The sequence below is a fragment of the Lynx canadensis genome, chromosome A3, assembly GCF_007474595.2.
Source record: "Lynx canadensis isolate LIC74 chromosome A3, mLynCan4.pri.v2, whole genome shotgun sequence".
NCBI lineage: Eukaryota > Metazoa > Chordata > Mammalia > Carnivora > Felidae > Lynx > Lynx canadensis.
Window position 1 is genome coordinate 65,881,334 of NC_044305.1, and position 20,532 is coordinate 65,901,865.

Sequence of the window (20,532 nt, forward strand, 5' to 3'; positions counted from 1 at the left end):
ATTGACAGTCTTGTGGGGGAAATGAGTAAATGGAAATAACAATGCACTGTGATGACAGTAATACCGTATCATCATCTTAAGATGCCATTACTTGTATGATAGACTGTTTTTTATGTACCATCAAGAAAAATAATACTGCCATTAAACTGAGACATGATGTCTTAATAATAGTCCCATGTGACACATGAGCCAGTCACACCAACTTCTCATTACTTTGAAATTTTTTTATTATCTATTCCAAGGGATTTTGCAATTTCTCCGGGCTCCACTTGTCTTGCTTCCTATGTGACAGACCATCTTTTAGACATATCTCAGTAACGAAATGTAGCACAGCTTTATCCACTGGTATCTTCTTTTTCTCTCCCATAACACACTTGGTAGTTGCTTTGGAAGAAGCACAGACTGTGGTTATTCCTCTGATGATGAATATTTGCTCCATTAAAATCAGATTTATGCCTTGCCACTCTATGTCGTATCTTTCTTCACACGCATCAACTTTTCATTTCTCTGCTGAATCATAGCATCTTTGAAGGCGGTTTGGATGGCAGTTAAACTCAAATAAAATACCCAAGAATGCACAAAACTTTACTGAAGAGCTACGGTCAAGTTTATGCTCATGCACTCAGTGACACGCCAGTGTGGGACTGCCACCTGGGAAGGAGTGATCATTAGACACGTGACTGTAAGCACAGCTTGGTCTCAGAGATGTGAAGAGGTGAAGGAAAAAAAACAAATAAAAGTATGTCTTCCAGAGCCTGGAGGAGAGAGGACTGGGGACTGACTGCTTAGTACGTGCGGGGCTTCCTTTCGGGGTGATGGTTGACGGTTGCACACGTTGTGTGGCACTAAATGCCACTGGACCGTACACTCAAAAATGACTACAATGGAAAATCTTATTTTCGGTATATTTTACCATAATTTTTAAAAGTATGTCTTAGATTTCATGAAAATGGTAAAATTACAAAGTTTCAAGCACTGTTCTAAGTACATGACATCCAGAATGCAGTGTGATCCCAACAACAACCTCTACCATAGCTAAGAATGATCGCTACCATCTATTGATCATGGGCCCGTTGATGACTTGGTGGGGCTTTACAGGCGCCAGTCCGCTCACTCATAACAGCCCCATTGTTCAGTCCGCTCTGCCTTAACGCTCACTCTGAAAATACAAATGTGTTCCCATATGACTGGGATATTAGGGAACGGTGTGAGCATAACGCAAGTTTCGCTTTTGCTCATGTGTGATTTCATCCATGAGAAACTCCCCAGGTCCAGGGCTGGCAAACCACAGCCCTCCGGCTCGCAGGCTATTTCTGTACATAAAGCGTTACTGGAGGACACAAGGACACTCCTTCGTTTATGTCTGGTCTGTGGCTGCTTTCACACCACGGCAGCAGAATTGGAGTGTTGCAGCAGAGACCGTATGGTTCTGCAAAGTTGAAAGCATTTATTTTCTGGGCTTTTAAGAGAAAGTTTGCCAACCCTTATGTTACGTGAACCCAGAAAATTGCACCTCGCTGCACTGAGCTGTGCGGACAAAACACGCCCGCCCTCTTGGAGGAGAGATGGCCAGTTGACCAGTTACGATGCAGTGCAAGAGAGGGGACTGCTGTGGCACAGAGTCACCAGGAGCATTGACAGGATCAAGAAAGGCTTCCCTGGGGCATGGAACCACCCTGAATGCCAGGCTCCACAGTCCAGGGAGAGGACAGAGGCCCAGAGGCGGGACAAGCCTCCAGAGTCCTTTCCTTGCCCCCTGTGCCCACCTGGGGCTGCATTTATTTCCCTGTGGCCCTGCTCCTGATTCAGAGACACCAGCTATCACTTCTGAGTCTTGGAACACAATTCAACTCACAGCAGACCCTCTCTGCTGTGTTCCATGGGATACATTTGGGCATCCGTTCTCCCAGAAGACTCGGGAACTTCAGGCTGATCCCAGACAGCAGCCTCTCCTTTGGTTTGTCTACTGAGCCGCTGGCCAACCATCTCTAGCCCTGTGGTTTCTCGGGCGGGAGTCAAGCGCCAGTCTGCCACCCCACAGTGCAGGGATCCCATACACATCTCCCCAAGAAGCTCTGACGAAGCCCTCTCTTGGGCTTCTTGATGCGAGAGACAGGCACCTCACAGAGGGCATTCAATAAATAAATCCTTGGGCGCCTGGGTGGCTCAGTCGGTTGAGCGTCAGACTTCGGCTCAGGTCATGATCTCACAGTTTGTGAGTTTGAGCCCCTCTGTGCTGATAGCACAAAGCCCACTTCAGATCCTCTGGCCCCTTCTCTCTCTGCCCCTCCCCCCCCTCAAAAATAAACATTAAATAAATAAATAAATAAATAAATCCTTCCCCAGAATCTTCCCGTTAACTTCCAATAAACTGACAGCCACAAAAAAGAGGCTGTAATATTTGTAATACAAGTTTTTAAATGTTTCCTCATAAAATTTGCCTTTTGCTCTGGTGACTCTGAGAACTGATACCTATCATCCTAAGATCTTAGCAGAAACTTCTTCCCTGTCACACCCCCTCCTCAGAGCTGAGGAACTGGAGACCAAACAGCCCTTCACAGATGTCCTCCCCAACTGTCCAGTCAGAGAGGACTCTAGGAGAAAGAGGTCTCCCAGCTTGGCCCCCAACAAGGTCCTCCCTGCTCTGGGGGCATCTCTACTATTAGCAGAAACCTGTGTGGTAGAGAAGGAAGTGTGATGGGCCTGGTGTATGGCCACTTCCTTGATCCGTGACCTCACACAAACTTTTGAGCTGAGATTCATTTCATCATAAAATGGAGATTAAAAGTAGTAATAATACAGTCCCAATTTCCCCGAGTCATTGTCCGAATTGTGTTGAGTATAGGGGCACCTGCATGGCTCAGTTGGTTGAGCATGTTGACTCTTGATTTTGGCTCAGGTCATGTTCCTAGGGTCATGGGATAGAACCCTGCATTGGGCTCCACACTGAGCATGGAGCCTGCTTTAGATTCTCTCTCTCTCTCTCTCTCTTTCTCTCTCTCTCCCTCTCTCCTTGTGCCCCTCTCCCCCACTTTCACTCTCTCACTCTCTAAAAAAAAATTTTTTAAATGTGTTGAGTATAACCCAAGTGGATCCAGTGAATTCATTCAGCCTGTGGACAAGTCTTAACTGAAGGCTCCTGGGAAGCCCAGGGCTTCTGGGAAGGATGGGGGTCTTGCCTTTCAGAAGGTTTACCATCTCACTGGGCAGAGAATATGCACATGGCTGAAAAAAGACATAACAACCCATGTCAGGTAAAGCCACAGGGAAGATTTGCAGGCTGGCCAAGAGACCCCAGTCAAAAGAAGCACAGTATAACTCAGTAGAGGAGATAAGTAATCCTGATTTGGGGCCATCTCTTAGAGGAGGTGGGCTCAGGGTAGGGCCCCAATGGTAAGATTGAACTGGGAGGGGGACGGTGGGAATGAGGAAGAGGAATGACATTTCTCTTCGTGGTCTTCCTGAGAAGGACTGGACAAGTGTCCATGGTAAACAGAATTACACATTTGCCCCTCATGTTTATATATTTAGATTCACAAACCAGATGGCAAAGTAATTCAGGGGCTAGTAGTCCTCTGAGCAACATTGGTAGCTCATTAATACGACCTGGGGGACTTTAAGAACTACTGAGGTCTGGGTCCTCCCCCAAGAGACTCCCGTACGGTTGTTTTGGGATTTGATCTGGGCATTGGGATTTTAAAAGCACCCAGGGGATTCTAATGTGCAGCAGGGTTCACGACTATTGCCTCTCAAACCTTAGTGGGGGCAGTATGGCTTCTGTTTAAAAACAAAACAAAACAAAAAAAGTGCTAAAAGAGAAAGCAACTTTATTTTTAAATGCCAGAATGCCAGGGTGGGGTGCTGGTGTCAGATTTCCTCACTACCTTTGCCTACCTCCAGCCACTGCCCCCACATTCTTCCAAGCTGTTCCAGTAAATTCAAGCTCCTGCTCAAAATGCTGCTTTCCCTTTCTGGAAAATTCTACCCCCAGGGAACTCCCTCCCGACTCTGGAGGCATCTCATTCTTAGTGCTTTGCCACGCTTGTCGAAGTGCTCTGATCCTCCAATATCATACAGTTTTGCTCAAATGTCATTAAATTGCAAAGAATTTTCCAGAAAGGCCGAAGGAGCCCTCCCCAAGGAGGCTACTGCAGCAGTAGAGGCCAAGTGGAAAGCGCGCTGGGCTTGGGAACCAAGATCCCCTGGCCCAAGTTCTGACGTGACCACTAACCAGCTGCCCCTCTGAGCCCAAGCTTCCACATCTGTGAAATGGGCGAGACCTGGGTGACCCCAGGTTCCTCCTCACCGTGGCTCTCAGAGACTTCAGGAGCTGCTCCAAGCTGAACACAGTGGGGCCTGAGTACGGCTCACCTCCAGGCTCTGCTTCCTGGGGCTTCTGCCAAGCCCTGGGCCTCCTGCCCAGTGAGCAGCGGGCACAAGGGGCCTCCACAGAGTCTCTGCGCGGTTCTCCTGGGGGGTGGGGGCGGGCAGGCAGGGAACCTCACAGACCTAACACAAGGCCCCGTCTGTGTCCAGGTGGAGGGGGAGTGGACTGAGCCATCCACGGGGACGCTACCTTGCCTCTGGATTTTTCCGTGGCCTTTTTCAGAGGCTTTCATTTGATCATCAAATAACCGCTCAGCAGTAGAGACCGATGAGGACAATTAGCTCCATTTCACATATGAGGACGCCAAGAAGCTGAGGTGCGGTGAGGCAAAGTGGAGCGGGGGGATGCAGTGTGTCAGAGCGGTCAGGAGTGTCTGCTACTCTAACATTGAAACTGTCTTTAAAAAATGTATATGGAACACCGCGAACTTGTGTGTCATCTTTGCACAGGGGCCACGCTAACCTTCCCTGTATGTTCCGCTTTTAGTTTGTGCACTGCCAAAGCGAGCACTCCATTTAAACTTTCTAACCCTCAATTTTCTCACCTAAAAAAGTAAATACTCTTAACGCTCCACTAGGCCTGCCCACACTTTGTGGTGAGGCAGGCTCAGAGACACCTCTGGTCATGAGGTGGGACCCAGGAGTCAAGTCAGTGCAAAGGCAGGGCCCTGAGAGACCCACGATAGGCCAAGTGGTGTTCTAGAATTTTCTATATTTCATCTCCTGTCATCCTCATGGCAGCCCTATCTGGCACCCTTGGCCCCACTTTGCAGAGAGAGAATGAGAGGTTGAGAGTCTACACACAGGGGCCAAACTCAGGTTCAGAGTCATGTTCTCCCACTTTCTCCCTGTGATGTCTGTCCCCTTGCATGTGGGTGTAGTTTAAGAGGCAAGTTCTGATTCTGTTGTCCCCTCCATCCATCAGACAGACAGACGGCCTGCAGGACGTGGTCAGGCTCAGCCCCAGGTACCAACGCAGGCAGGGAAACCAGGGAAGGAAACTGCTGAGTTTGAGAAACTTATACTTCAAAATCATCTCTCTCAGACCAGAGGGAGTCTTTACAGAGAAATTTTACAGAGATTAAAGAGTTCCATACTTTTTAATAACCTAGGAAAACTAGAAGAGGAGAGACTTAAACATTCATCAAATCTCCAGGGGGAGAATGTCTTTTATTAAACTTGGAAATCACTGATAAAATCACAAAGGAGAGATTAGCGAGTTTGACTAGAGAAAAATGTAAATTTTCTGCCTTAAAAAAAATGAAAAGGGGCAAGTGGGTAGAAGTATTGGCAGCAAATAGGGGAGATAAAAGGTTACTCTCTGTTTTATGTATTTATACTCTGCCTCCTTCCTAAAAAGTTTTGAGGAGGGCATATTAATAAAAAGCTCATACAAATGGAAAGTTTAAAAACAAAGAGGGGCTCCTGGATGGATCAATTAAACGTCCAATTCTTGATCTCAGCTCAGGTTTGATCTCAGGGTCGTGAGTCCAAGCCCCACGTTGAGCTCTGTGCTGGGCATAAAGCCTACTTTAAAAAATAAAATAAGGGGGGCGCCTAGGTGGCGCAGTCGGTTAAGCGTCCGACTTCAGCCAGGTCACGATCTCGCGGTCCGTGAGTTCGAGCCCCGCGTCAGGCTCTGGGCTGATGGCTCAGAGCCTGGAGCCTGTTTCCGATTCTGTGTCTCCCTCTCTCTCTGCCCCTCCCCCGTTCATGCTCTGTCTCTCGCTGTCCCAAAAATAAATAAACGTTGAAAAAAAAAAATTAAAAAAAATAAAATAAAAAAAAAAAATAAAATAAAATAAGGGGCGCCTGGGTGGCTCAGTCGGTTAAATGTCCAACTTCACCTCAGGTCATGATCTCATGGTTCGTGAGTTAGGGACCCATGTGGGGCTCTGTGCTAACAGCTCAGAGCCTGGAGCTTGCTTCACATTTGTGTCTCCCTCTCTCTCTGCCCCTCCCCCACTCACCCTCTGTCTCTCTCTCAAAAATAAATAAACATTTTTTTTTAATTACAAAAAAATAGGGGCACCTGGGTGGCTCAGTCGGTTAGGCATCTGACTTCGGCTCAGGTCATGATCTCACAGTTCTTGAGTTCAGGCCCCGTGTCGGGCTCTGTGCTGACGGCTCAGAGGCTGGAGCCCGCTTCGGATTCTGTGTCTCCCTCTCTCTCTGCCCCTCCTCCGCTCATACTCTGTCTCTCTCTCTCTCTCTCTCTCTCTCTCAAAAATAAGCAATAATGAACAATAAGACAATAAATAAAAAATAAAAAAAATAATTTGTTAATTACAAAAAAAGAAAAGAAAGTAGCAGGTAAAAATAAATAAAATAAAAAGCAGGACAAATATTGTAATATTCATAATATATCATTCATAGTATGACTATAGCTATGTGAAAAAATACATGCGTGAAAATATGAGAAAGGTAGGTCTGCCCCCAACATGTGCAGACCCCGGGGCAGGGGTACAGACAGAAACCACATACCAAATGCCTAAATATTAAAGAAATAATTACCAACTATTTATTAATTTAAAACTAATAATTTACATTAATATAAGCTGAATGTAAATATGAGATATTTAAATTATGTTATTTGTGAAACAATAAGTTATTAGCTAATTCAAACTAACAAATCATCACATAAAATGTCAAATATCTTCTTACCTTGCAATAAGACTGCATATTGTCCCTAGAACAACCAAGAAGAAAATAACACCATTTAAAAACCAACAAAGAAATTAAAATGGTATGCTAGAAGAGTATCTATTTAACACCAAAGAAGTCAGTAAAGGAGAAACAGAGGAACAAAACAGACATGAGATAGGTCAAGAACAAATATCGAAATGGTAGATGTAAAGCCAATCGTATCAATAATTACTATTATGGACTGAATGCTTGTGTCCCCCCAGATCCATATGTTGTAGGCCTCCCCCCACCCCCAAATGTGATGGTATTTGGAAGTGGTGCCTTTGGGAGGTAATTAGATGAAGTCATGAGGGTGGGACCCCCATGATGGGATTAGCGTCTTCATAAGAAGAGAGAGGCCAAGTCACTCTCTCTGCCACGTGAGGAGGGAGGGAACAGGCAGCCATCTACCAACCAGCACCTTGATCTTGAACTTCCCAGCCTCCGGAACTGTGAGAAATAACTATTGTTTAAGCCGCCCGGAATATGGTGTTCTGTTACAGCAGCCCGAGCTACTAAGACAATTACGTTGAATCACAGCAGCATTATTCACAATAGCAACAGACGAGAAATAACTCAGCTAGTGAATGGATAAACAGTAGAATAGTAGTTAGCAATTAAAAAGAAACAAGCTACTGATACATGCCGTAACATGGATAAACTTCAAAAATATTATGCTAAGTGAAAGAAGCCAAAAGTGAAAGAGTCCATATTGTATGATTTCATTTACGTGACATGTCCCAAACAGGTACATCCAGAGGAGCTGGCTGGGGCTGACAGTGTAACAGGAGTGGACCGCAAATGGCCATATGAGGTTTTTTTGGTTTTTTTTTTGGGGGGGGAGGGGATGGAAATGTTCGAAATCTAGATTATGACAACGGTTACAGTGATGCGCAACTCTGTAAATTTACTAGAAAATCATTGAATGAAGCATTTAAAATTATACCTCAGCAAAGCAGGTTTTTTAATGTGCTAAAATTTTAAAAATCTGTGCTGCAAATGATACCATCAAGAAAGTGAAAAGGTAACCCACAGAATGGGATAAAATATTTGCAAATCATCAATCTGACAAGGGACCTGTATCCAGAATATATAAACAACTCTTATAATTCAATAAAAGGATAACCCAATATAAACATGAGCAAAAGAGCAAAACAGACATTTCTCCGAAGAAGATGTGCAAATCTGTCTCTCCCTCTCTCTCTCCCTCTGCCCCTCCCCCCACACACGCGTGCACAGGCACTCTCTCTCCTCTCTCTCTCAAAATAAATAAATAAACTTAAAAGGTGGAGGGGGGTGAAGTGGAGAGCAACCAATTAAGAGACTCCAGAAATGGAGTATGCAAAAAGCATAGATAATCTGAATGTGCCATTGACACCTCCAACCCACCACGTCCAAGACGGAAGTCAGTCGGCTTCACCTTCCCCACACCACCTCTCTGCCTGTGTCCCTTGTCCTAGCGAATGCCATCTGCATCCCCACAAATCAGCCTGGACTCCTCCCTCTCTCATATCCCCAACAACAGACTTCTCTACAAATCCGGTCCATTTTCCCTCCTAAATGTTTCTGAATATACTTGTCTTATTCCTCTGCACCACCCTTTTCCTCAGGCCACCATCATCTGTTGCTTGGATGGCTCCTAAGGCCTCCAAACTGGCCTCCCTGCCTCTACCTGGTCCCCTTTCAATGCTCCACACAGCAGCCAGAGCCATTCATTTAAGTTACAGCCAACTGGGGACTCCCCACTGACCAACCCCTTTCAGGACATGGTCTCCGGCCTCACATCTTCCTGCCCCAACCCCCAGCCATTCCAAGCTGCTTTTAGTGCACCAAATGCAGCATGACCTCTTTCCTTTCTGGACCTTTGCACATGCTGCTTCCTCTGCTCTCCCCTTTTTCCCTCTTTGTTCCTGCTGTGGGAGCTGGAGAGAAAGTGCTGAGGAGGCTGGGGGACAAGAGAAAGGGGTTGGGAGAGAGCTGGGAGCCTCATGTGGTAAATGTGCTCCTGTCTGCCCAGCGCTTGCCCTCTCCTGGAATAGCAGCCCCCCTTTTGTGGAACTGCTCCCCACACTCGGCTGTGTGAGCCAACGGGAGCCACCATCTTACACAGTCCTGCCTCCCTGCCACACTTGTCCACCCCGCTGGCCTCGGCTCTGCATTCCAGCCTGCAGGAAGGGGGGTGGAGGAAGTGTAGGGCATGCAAACTCCTTTTAAAGAAGTAACACAGAAGTTGCATGCATCCCTTTCATTCCATTCCATCAGTAAAAATGTCATCATACTTAGCTGCAGAGTAGAGTCTCTAGTTAGTTGGACTTCTGCCGTTACTAAAAAGTTCCATTCCTAAAAAGAAAAGGGGGATGGTGGCTAACGAGGGATCACAGCTTCAGCCACACACCCTGAGAGCCACCAGAGTCTGCCTCCAGGGCCTGACTCTATACTTGGGGGTGCTGGAGGCTCACCTGCATGGGGACTGTATCAGGTATAGCAGAAAACCACCCCAAAATCTAGTGGCTCAAAACAACAGCCGTGTTCTTGGCTCAGTAGTGTGTAGGTCAGCAGTTTGGCTGGGCTCAGTTGGTGGTTTGTCCACTGGGCTTCCCTGGGGTCATGCATGCAGCTGTACTCACCTGGTGGTTTGATTAGGGCTGGATGATCTAGCATGTTCTCACATATCTAGCAGTCAGCAAGCTTAGGGCTGAGATACTTCAGTTCTCAATGTGGCCTCTTCAGCAACTAGCTCAGGCCCATCCACATCATAATGTCCGCCTTCCAACCATGGCCAAAGAGAGGGCAATCCTCATGCCCAAGTGTGTTTCAAGCCTCTGCTTACATTTGCTAAAGTCCCATTGGCCAAAATAAGTCACATTGCCAAGCTTGGGATTCAAGGGAGGAGAGACAACTTCACCTCTTGATGGGAAGAGCAGTAAAGTGACATTGCTAAGGCACATGGGAAGAATTATTCAAAACATTTCCATGAAGAGTCTTCAGCGGTGACCTCAGGCTCCACCCATAGAACAAGGAATGTCTTTCTTGGTTCTTTCAGGCTCTTGTGGGGACACGAGTGGGGGAGCATTCTTGTGGGTTGAATGGCGGACCCCCCCACCCCCAAAGATATGTCCATGTCCTGATCCTTGGAATCTGTGAATAGGACCTTATGTGGAAAAAGGGGACTCTGCAGAGAGGTGATTGAGGATCTTGAGGTGAAATCATCCCGGATTATTCAGGTGGGCCTAAATCCAATAACAAGTGTTCTTATGAGAAACGTACGGAGAAGACAGAGAGGAAACCCATGTGAAGATGGAGACAGGGATTGGAATTATGCAGCCACAAACCAAAGATCACCTGGAGCCACCCAAAGCTAGGAGACACGGGGAAAGATTCTCCCCCTGAGCCTCTGGAGGGAACGTGGCCCTGACACCACCTTAATTTCAGACGTCTAGCCTCCAAAACTGTGAGAGAATAAGTTTGTTATTTTAGGCCACCAAGTCTGTGGTAATTTGTTACAACAGCTCTAGGAAATGAAAATAGGCTCATTGCTAAAAACACAGCCACCTGGGAGCAGAAGCCTGCGCAAGGCAATTTCTCTGAGAAGGCCACGCCTCCTTCCCCTACCAGTAAGCAGACCCTCTCTGCTCTTTCCCTCCAAGGCCTGAGGCATGCAAGGCAAGAGGGCCTGCACCCCAGTGTGCTACCCCTCCACACTCACACCCTGAGGCTTTCGAGGGTCCTCGGGAGTAAAAGGAGGGAGCAAGGTGAAGGTTCAAGAGAGGATTATAAGATCCTGGGAAGTGTTGTGTTTGGTTGTCTGTGTCTGAGGCAGCAGAGACCCGAGCATCCTTTCAGAGGCCTGGGGAAGGATCCAGAGGAGGCCTGAAGAGTCCCATCCTTCATGCCAAGCACACCAGTCTTCTGCTCACGCAAATCAGAGTCGTGACAGGTTAGGACTCAAAGGACCTTTGCATTTAGCCCCTCACTTTGCAATGAAGAGGCAGAAGGCAGAGGGAGGAGTGACTTACCAGCGCCCCCTACAGGTGCCTGCTCACAATATCCAGTCCAGTCCTCTCCCCACTCTGTGGTGTGCCCTGGGCAGAGACAAGTATTTTATTCAGCTGCCTTTATTCCTGTCTCAACACATTGTAAGACTGCTCTGCTACTTCTCAGTTCCCATGCCCTTTCCCTTCTTCCCGGGACACAGTGGCTTATGAACCCCTTGTTCCTGCCAAGGGCAGCCAAGAAAGTGGGAGTGGCCGCTCGAGGGGCACTGGTCCTCTGGCCTGGCAGGACCATCGCACCTTGCCTGCCTCTGCAAGGCCTCTGCTTCCAGCAGGACACCCAGGGTCTTTAGCTCCCCCTGCCCCTTGCCGTGTGGTCCTAAGTTAGATGTGGGCAGCAAAACGAGAAGCCACAGGCAATAAAGAGCAATCCATTTGAATATGGTCATTCTATAAGAGCTAGGAAGCAAAAAGTTTAAATTACCTGATTTTTATTAAGAATGGGAACAAATGTGGGGCACCTGGGTGGCTCAGTTGGTTAAGCATCTGACTCTTGATTTCGGCTCAGGTCATGATCTTACGGTTGGTGGGTTCAAACCCCACATCAGACTCTGTGCTGACAGTGCGGAGCCTGCTTGGGATTCTTTCTTCCTGCTCCTCCCTTGCTCACACTCTCACACTCTCTCTCTCTCAAAAATAAATAAATAACCTTAAAAAAAAAAAAGAATGGGAACAAATGTTAAGTATAATCTTTTAAGACAAATTACAGTTGATATTTTGGATAAATTATTAATACTGCCTTTTACTGGACACTTTCCTATGTCCAGCCTGAGGTTTTACACATATTATACTGTTTAATCTTACCAACAATGCTGTGGTTAGGTTATGGTTAGCCCTGCCCCGTTTTGTAGACTAGAAGCCTGAGGCTCAGAGTTCAAAGCTGCCTGACCCCCAAGCCATTCTCTTTCTGCCTTATCACCTGGCTCCTCCCTGACTAGAAAGGAGGAAGAGAGAACAAGGGGGAACGAGAAAAGCAGCGGAGGAGGACAGAAGAGACCAAGGAAGAAGTGGGGAGAGACACGCGTGCAGGTAGAAAGTGGGGGAAAGGAGGGAACCTGCACGGGTGATGCAAAGTTGGAGAAACTCTCCTCTCCATCGCCTCTACGCAGACCGTGTGCTGCAGAATGTGACCCCCGCCTGTGGCCACACCACTTAGCTGGCTAACCACTGTTCACAGCTCTTCAACAACTCCTTATTCTCCAGCCTTCTGAGACTCCGCTGTGAATGGAAAAAGCCACAAAACTCCACTGGGTAGAGAACTCTATGGGCTGCCGCATCCATGCTCAGAATGTTACACTGGAAAACAGATCAAACCAAGCAGAGGGGCAGCTCCAGCCCTGGGCTAAAGCTCATGGGATCGCGTTTGCCCTTGTGCCACAGGGCAATGGTGAAGGCTGTCTTGGACCCTCTTTTGCCTCTCCTTCCAGACTCTTCCCTAAGCACCCTCAATCCCACCCTGGTATCCTACACTTCCAGCTACTTCTGGGATAATGACAGGCTCAATACCCCCCTACCCTCCCGGCTCTGTGTCTTGTGAGAAAGCATCTAGATTGATGAAGCAGGGCAGGGGCACTTCCCACTCTGGGTACACGTGAGGCCAGGCGGACTGGGAAGACCAAAGGGGGCATGTGACAACTGGTCCACATCTCATGCTATCTGAGATTTCCAGAGCATAGGCTGGGCCCTCACAGGTCCTGTAAGCCAATCCCTTCATTTAATCGAAGAAACTGAGGGTCAGAGAGATGAGGGCAGGAGCCCAAGGCCCCGCTGTCTGCACACTTGCCCAGAGCCCAGCACCCAGCCCTCCCCTCTGGCAGCTGTGCTCTCCCCCAGCCCCTGGCGCCCAGTGAGCCAGCGGGAGCCTCACATGTGATTATAATTACCGTGGGCTTGGCCTGAGCCCAGCCATACCGTGCACACATCCAGGCCTGGTTGCTGGCCAAGTTTCCATCTGGGTAGAAAAATGAAAAGGTTCAAGGGATGCATGTTAATCCCAAACACCCAAGCAGGAAGGACTGGGGAGAGGGGGAGAGGGCTGGCCAGAATCTCTCAGGGCAATGTCAGCCCACCAAGAGCTCCTGAGACAAGCCCAGGAGGCAGAACGCTGCCCCTGCCCCACCCTCTGCCCCTCCGCCCACCAGCTGAGACTAGGCTGTGTGCCCACTAGGGGGCCAGGATTGACCACTTGTTGGGCATCGTGGTTCAAGAGCCGTCTCAGGATCGCTTGTGGTTATAAATCCTGCTGGCCCCCCGGGCCCAAGATGGAACTCAGCTGGCAAGGTGCGGCCGGTGGTCCCCCTCCTCATATGGCTCCTTCCTTGTACTAAGCATTTCCCCCATCCTTTCCTTCAATATCACCATCCCCTACCACAGATGGGAAAACTGAGGCACAGAAATGAAGGGGCTGGCCTGAGGCCAGGTAGCCATTGAGGAGCCAAGATGAGTAGAATATAAGCCCCTGGCAGCCCATCTGGCCAACAGCATCCCTCCTGATGCTCTTAAGCTGCGAGGTCAGCCTGGGTTGTCTCTAGGACTCCCCTGCTTTCTCCTGGAGCCTACCACCATGCCTAGCGCCTAAAGATTTATTTCATGAGCTGTCTAGCTTCATCTGCTCCATATCTGCTGCATGGCCCTGGTGGGGTCCCAAATTCTGTCTGGTTGACATGTTGTGCCTCTCTAAAGTTGACATCCCATGCCCTCAAGGCTTCTAGATTAATATTTCCCCACTCCTTCCACCCTCAAGATAAAGGTCCCTTCTTTTCTCCCAGGTCTGAAGCAATCCTGAGCTAACACTCCCCTCCCAGCTTGCTTCAACTCCCAGGAAGTATCATCTGCAATCTGTGCTTGGTTCAGGCCTCAGCTAAGGCAAGACATTTGGATTTTTGAACTATGATATGGGTACAACTATCCTTTGGGGGCTTATAATAGGTTAAATAGATATTAAGAGAGCTACCACTCTCTGTCTTGGGAGCAAAAGCATTAATATTTAGCTGAAATTTTACTATCACCCACATGCTGTGCTAAAAACCCTATGAAGGACAGCAGCCATCAATTAAATATCAACTGTCAGGTGGGAAAGAGCTGTGGCTCCCAAAGGGAACAATGGGCTTTTTGATACGATTCCTCAGAAAAAGAGGTCTTCCTCAGATGCATGTGCTTATTTACACCAGCTTCTAGACTGGCTGAGGACAGTCCAGGGCCTGCAGCCAGGCATCTGAGCAAAGAGGCAAGCTCCAGAGTGCATTTTCTTGCCGACTTGGGGATTTACGGGCTTCCTGGACAGGCCAAGCAGCCTCGATTTCAAGGCCAGCAGCTGGGCCAGGAGGTTGGCCAAGGTTTTTTCAGAGGCTTTGCAAGCAGTTGGGCCCTTGGGGAAAATGGCTTTGAAACACTGAGCTGTTATCTGGTCTCCCATCTCCTCTAGAGTCAAAGCCACAACAGGGGCATTTTCCTCACTGAGGCAGGGGCAGGAGTCATGGGGGAGAGATGGGGAGGCAGAATGAGGAAATGAAGCATTATTCTCAAAAGGTCACTTCATTATTTTTTCTACTTTCAAAAGGCCCCAATGATCACTTTGTGTTTAAGCCAATGTTGCTTTTTCAAAGAAATGAAGAAAGGAAAAGATGTTTTTCCAGGTCTAATTATAAAAACCATAAGGCTGGAAAGATCTGGAGAAAACATCTGTCTCCTGGTTCTGCCTCCACTAGGTTCACACCAAAGCCCATGGGCAGGGGTTGGTCTATGAATAACCTGCCCTGGGAAGCTCTATCAGCAGTCCTGGAGCCCCCAGTCTCAAGCTGCCCCCCTACCCCAAGTCTGTCCCATCCCCATTGCTGGGATTAAAGTTCATTTCTTCTTTTCAGTCTTCATGGAAAAATGGCCAAGAGACCAGAAGAGCTAGTGACTGGGGTCCTTATGAAGGAAAGCAGGTTGGGGGTCTCTGTCACCGCAGGGCACTGAGTCCTTAAAAAGCCTACATTGCCAGTGTGAAAGGGCAAGCCCCAGAGCCAGGGCTGCCCCCCTCCGGGCCTCCCTGTCCCCCTGCCCAGCAGGACTGGTCTGCACATCACCACTGGAAGGCCTTCTTCCTAAGCAGATGGGGTCAGTCTTCTGGTCTTGAGCTGACCAAGAAAAACGGAGTGGGTGTCCCTGGATTTTCTGTTTAAAAAGTGCCAGTGGGGGGGGGAAGTTGGGGTCTAGAGAAACCATCTCATTCCCTCCCCCATCTATCAAAACTACAAATCTCAACTTTCCCAAGGTGAGGTAGAGGTGGGCTGGTGGGGCCAGGGAGCGGACATCTGGCAGGAGCAATTGGTCTCTGGCGGCCCCTCCAGCTCTGACAAGCTCTGGGCACTGAAGCCAGGCCCCAGAGGACCCCCATCACCCCGTAGCAAATCTCTCCTTGTTCTCACAGCAGCTCACAGCCCTGGCCACGCAGGATGACATTTTTTAAACACTGAAAATAGAGATAAGAAGCAGGCAGGGAGGAGAGGCCTGAGAGCTGGAGCTGGGCCCAGGGAGGGAAGCAGCCTCCCTGCCGAGAGAGGCAGACCCCACCGGAGACTGGACATGATGGGCAAGGGTTTGCCAGCTCTCAGCCTCACTTTGATATGGTGCCGAGTCTGGGCCCTTCACCCAGCCAGTTGTTCACTGGTCAGAGTCCGTGCTCCCCTGAGCACTACCCACAGGCCCAGAGAGCTCCCACAGAGCTGCCCAGAGTTGGGATGCGAGAACTAATTCAATCCCCCAGTGCTTGGAAAAGGTTGGGCACATGGCCTGATGGCACTCAGTAAATATCTGTGGAAAGAATAACTTGCTGTATTACTGCTCCTGGGTAAGCCCGTATTTGAGCTGTGACAAATTCCCCAGGGATGGGATCTCGGAGGCAGAAAGGGCAACGGGGAGTCCCTCAAAGCAAACATGGAAAGGTTTGGTTAGGTGCAGGTGGCCTACATGGCAAAAATTGGATGACTTGAGCTCTTGACTTGTCTGGGGAGTTTCTAGGGAAGCCATTCAACAATAACAAGAAAAATAATAATGGGTACTCCAGTGTGCAGAGGATGGAGAGAGTCTCTTCTGACAGAAGCTCCAGAAAATAGTTTCAAGGTCACCTCTGGGATCCCTTGGAAACCTTAAGAATAACCAGAACAGTCCAGCCTGTTTCCCTGTAACTCAACTAAAAGTGTGACTGTTTAGGGGTTCAGGGTCAGACCGTCTTTGAATCCCTGCCCTTTGAACTCCCACCTCTAAAGACAATCCCACAGCCGCCAGCAGGATTGCACGCTTGGAGAGAGATCTTCATAACTCACGCATTCCATGGACGATCCTTGGCTCTCCTCTCAGCCTGAACAGAGTGAAATACAGCATCCGGCCGCTACCCAGTTCAGCCTCACTGCTATCTGGGGGCAGAAACCTTGAGAGGAATCCCAGCTCCAGCCAAGGAAAACATGAGTCTGGACTGGCTAAGCCAGGTGGTTTTTCCCCCCACCTTCCATTCCCTTGCCCCCCACTCTCTGGAGCCAATGAGTTGTTTGGGTAACCCCAAGACCCTACTCCTATATTGCCTGCAGCCAGCATGGGCTTCTTTCTGTGTCTCTGTATCTTCATGTGGCCTGATTAGACTGAGGGCCCTCCCTAATCCAGTAAAATCTCATTTTAACTTAACTAATTACATCTACAAAACCCTATTTCCAAATAAGATCACATTTTGAGGTTCCAGGTGGACAAGAATTTTAGGGGGACACTACCCAGCCCAGTACAGCAATGTTGAATTCAACTTTATCTGGTCATGACCCCTTACCCATCAGATTTTGGCTTCCAAGATTCTGTGCCTGTTATCTGTTCTTCCATTATCTTTGTCCCTCTATTTTCATTTTGGAGATGCTTGAGGCATCGGACCCAAGGCAAAAAGAAACCAGAGAGATTAATTTTAATGACAGTTTCTTTAATCCAATATATCCAAAATATTATTTCAACATGTAATGAGTATAGAAAGTTATTATTTTTTAAAAAGATTTTATTCTTAAGTAATCTCAGTACCCAATGTGGGGCTCGAACTCATGACCCTGAGATCAAGAGTCGCATGCTCTACTGACTGAGCCAGCCAGGTGCCCCTAGAAAATTATTAGTGAGGGGCACCTGGGTGGCTCAGTCAGTTAAGCATCTGACTTCGGCTCAGGTCACGATCTCGCGGTATGTGAGTTCGAGCCCCGCGTCAGGCTCTGTGCTGACTGCTCAGAGCCTGGAGCCTGTTTCAGATTCTGTGTCTCCCTCTCTCTCTGACCCTCCCCCGTTCATGCTCTGTCTCTCTCTGTCTCAAAAATAAATAAATGTAAAAAAAAAAATTAAAAAAAAAAAAGAAAATTATTAGTGAGACACTTTACATTCCTTTTTCATGCTAAGTCTTCAAAATCCCATATGTCTTTGACCCTTAGGGTACTTGAGGCTAGTGGGTATCTTATTGAACAGCACAGCTTAGGAAGTCAGAAGAGAAAGGGGTGAGGCCTGTGACAGTGCTGGGGACACTCCTGGGGAGGTGAGTAGGTTCTGGGAGGTGGCGTTTGCTGATGACTTCCCTGCCTTCCTGACGATCTGTCAGGTGATGGAAGCAGCAGCCACTTGGGGCAAGCTCACAGGACAGTTCTATCAAACCCAGAGGGGGATCTGTTCGTTCACAAGGAAAATGATCTATATCTGGTTGCTCTCTCATCTGTGCGTGTGGCCCCACCCCTTCCCCATGGCACACTTCTTGGAGAGCCAGCCCTGGGGAGCCTGGACTCAGAACCAGGAACAGTCCTCACTGAGTGTAGACTAAAAACCTCAGCAGCACAGTGTGAGACATCTGCCCCTCCCCTCCCCCACGGCAGGCATGCCCGTAACTGGGAGGAGGCAGCCAGCCCCCCTCTCCTTCTCCGAGGCAGTGGAGCCGACTGTGGCCACATTCTGGGGCCTGGCTCTTTTCTTCACCTACACTGCGGGCCTGACCCCTTCAGATGGACATCCTTCCCTTTATACCCAAATCGGTCTTACTGGAATGGGCCCATTCTCTCTTGTTAGGACAACTTTGCCTCTGTCTGCTCCATGCCCATGTGTCAGTTTTTTGGTCAAACTCTCAAAGAGTAATTTGGTTCCCCAAGGAATGGGGTCCCTCACCTTCTTCTCTTGAAGTGCCCACAATTCTTCTTTCTCCTGGATCCTGTTCCACCGCCTCTGTGTTTTTCTGAGAAAACCAGGAATACAGGACCCAGACCCAGAACTGGGCCCAGACATGTCTTCTCCACCTTTTGGGCTCTCAGGCCTGCACTTAGTAGGGGCGCAGCCCCCACCCAGGATGAGCAGAACAGGGGCATCCCACCCACACTGCCCTGTCTGTCCTGGGGACCAGAGACAGCCATGCGGCTGGATGATGGAATCTGCCAGACTGCCCTCTGGAGCAAAAAAGTCACTTTTATGAAGGGGTAAAATTTGGATGGAAAAGGAAGTAGAGGGGATGGAGAACAAGAATAGGGGATGAGGAATCTCTGAAGTTAATTCAGAGTTACCACCAGTGTCTTTTTATTTTTTAATTTTTTTCAATGTTTTTATTTTTGAGACAGAGACAGAGAGCAAGCGGGGTAGGGGCAGAGAGAAAGGGAGACACGGAATCCGAAGCAGGCTCCAGGCTCCGAGCTGTCAGCACAGAGCCAGACCGCGGAGCCCGAACTCACAGACCGTGAGATCACGACCTGAGCCGAAGTCGGCCGCTCAACTGACTGAGCCACCGAGGCGCCCCACCACCAGTGTCTTAAAGCTACAAATGACAAGGCTCTCTTGCTCTCTCTCTCTCTTTGTCTCTGTCTCTGTCTCTCTCTCTCACACACAGACACACACATCTTGAGAGCTTTCCAATTTTTTTCTGCTATGCACGGACTTCACAAAAAGTGACTCAACCTTACATAAGAATCTGAGGGGGCCCAGGAGCACAATGACTCACTGCCTTGAAATTTCCAATGGGTTACACACGTCTTCTTAGATGATTTTTAAAATTTTATCTTTAATGACTGTCAAAAATTTTTTTTTTTGGTTTGGAGGCAGATTGGGGTGGGGATCCTGGCTCTGGGCAGGAAAGAATAGTTATGATGGACAGAAGGAGACAGGCGCAGAGGACAGGGCCCTCTCGGTGTCAGGTCCCAGGAGGTTCCAGTGAGAATCGGGAACTCTCCTCTCAGGACCTTGGGGCATTTCAAGAAGTTCAGTGTTACAGTAACCCTAGCAAGAGCCAGACTCCGGGTCTGCAGACAACACTTTGATTTGGGGAGGCTCTCCCAGACTTCAAGGTCACTGCTGCCTAAAAAGCCGCAGAATGCTGCAGGGCAGTGGTTCCCAGCTCCGGTCATACACTAGAATCCCCTGGGGAGCTTTTAAAAATCCTGATGCCCAAGTCACACCCCAGACCAACTAAATCAGAACCTCTGGAGATGGGGTCCACATGTCAGTACTTTTTTAGGTTTCTCAGGTGATTCCAATGTGCAGCCAATGAGGAGACCCTGCTGGTTGGAGGGTCTGGGGCCATTTTACACCAGGCAGATAATTCCAGTCATTGATGCCTCCCGAACTCTCAGAGGGTTATTAGCCATTGCCTCGAATTCTGGGTTCAAGGGTCTCCAGTGAGCCTGAGAGTTTCCTCTGTTCAGTCAGGTTGCAAAGAGTCCAAAAGCAAGCAATTCCCTGAAGGGGAGGTTGGTGGCTCCAAAGAGCTGATGGGTGGGTCAGGATTTGGGAGGCAATGAGCCTGTCAGAAGACAGGGCATCAAACTCTCCTACAGGCAGCCCCTGGGGAAGCTCAGATGCCCCCACACCAAGCCTCTCTCCCATCCCATCACAGGCTGGGGGTCCGAGGCCTGCAGTTGCCCCTCTGCCAGGTCAATCCAGCCTGAGCCACTGATGACTCCCTCAGCCACAGGAGAAAGTCACAGCCTGATGCCAGCACTTAAAGTCACACCCAACCTTCCCCCAGCCTTTCCCTCCATCTCCATGATGCACACACACCCTGCCCCACCAGTCTGCCCCCCTCCCACCTAAATGCCCTGCCCACTCCTACCCCCAGACTTAAGCTCACACCCAAACATCCCATGGCCCACAAGATATACAAGGTCTTCACATCTGCCAGGGCATGCATATGCTCTGGGTAGGAAAACCCCTTGTCATCCCACAGCTCAGTGGGTATCCATTGACCTGCACCTGTGCAGACGCAGACAGCAGGTGCTTGGCCCTGAGATGGGTGACAGGACAGAAAGCACCGTGGCCACTTTTATCCCACCAGCCTTGTCCACAGATTCCTAGAACCCGGCATTCTACATGTGGCCATTTGACATGTGGCACCGCCATACCATCACCCGCCTCACCTCCGCAGGCACAATGTGCCCTTCTC

General features: G+C 48.9%; 1 long non-coding RNA gene and 1 other non-coding gene across 4 annotated transcripts; both read right to left on the minus strand.

The window, feature by feature from the left end:
• Positions 1–269: 269 nt before the first annotated feature.
• LOC115510562 lies at positions 270–11,590 on the minus strand. Of its 3 annotated transcripts, XR_004343398.1 has the most exons (5): positions 11,548–11,590; positions 11,088–11,153; positions 9,699–10,301; positions 7,051–7,075; positions 270–384 (listed from the first exon to the last, which is right to left on the minus strand). It is a non-coding gene; the product is annotated as an uncharacterized LOC115510562 (long non-coding RNA). The 3 variants fall into 3 exon arrangements; XR_004343397.1 differs by lacking the exon at positions 9,699–10,301; XR_004343396.1 differs by lacking the exons at positions 270–384; positions 7,051–7,075 and having other exon boundaries at positions 9,531–10,301.
• On the minus strand, positions 4,792–4,897 carry LOC115511338. Its single transcript, XR_003968006.1, has one exon. It is a non-coding gene; the product is annotated as a U6 spliceosomal RNA (small nuclear RNA).
• Positions 11,591–20,532: the final 8,942 nt, after the last annotated feature.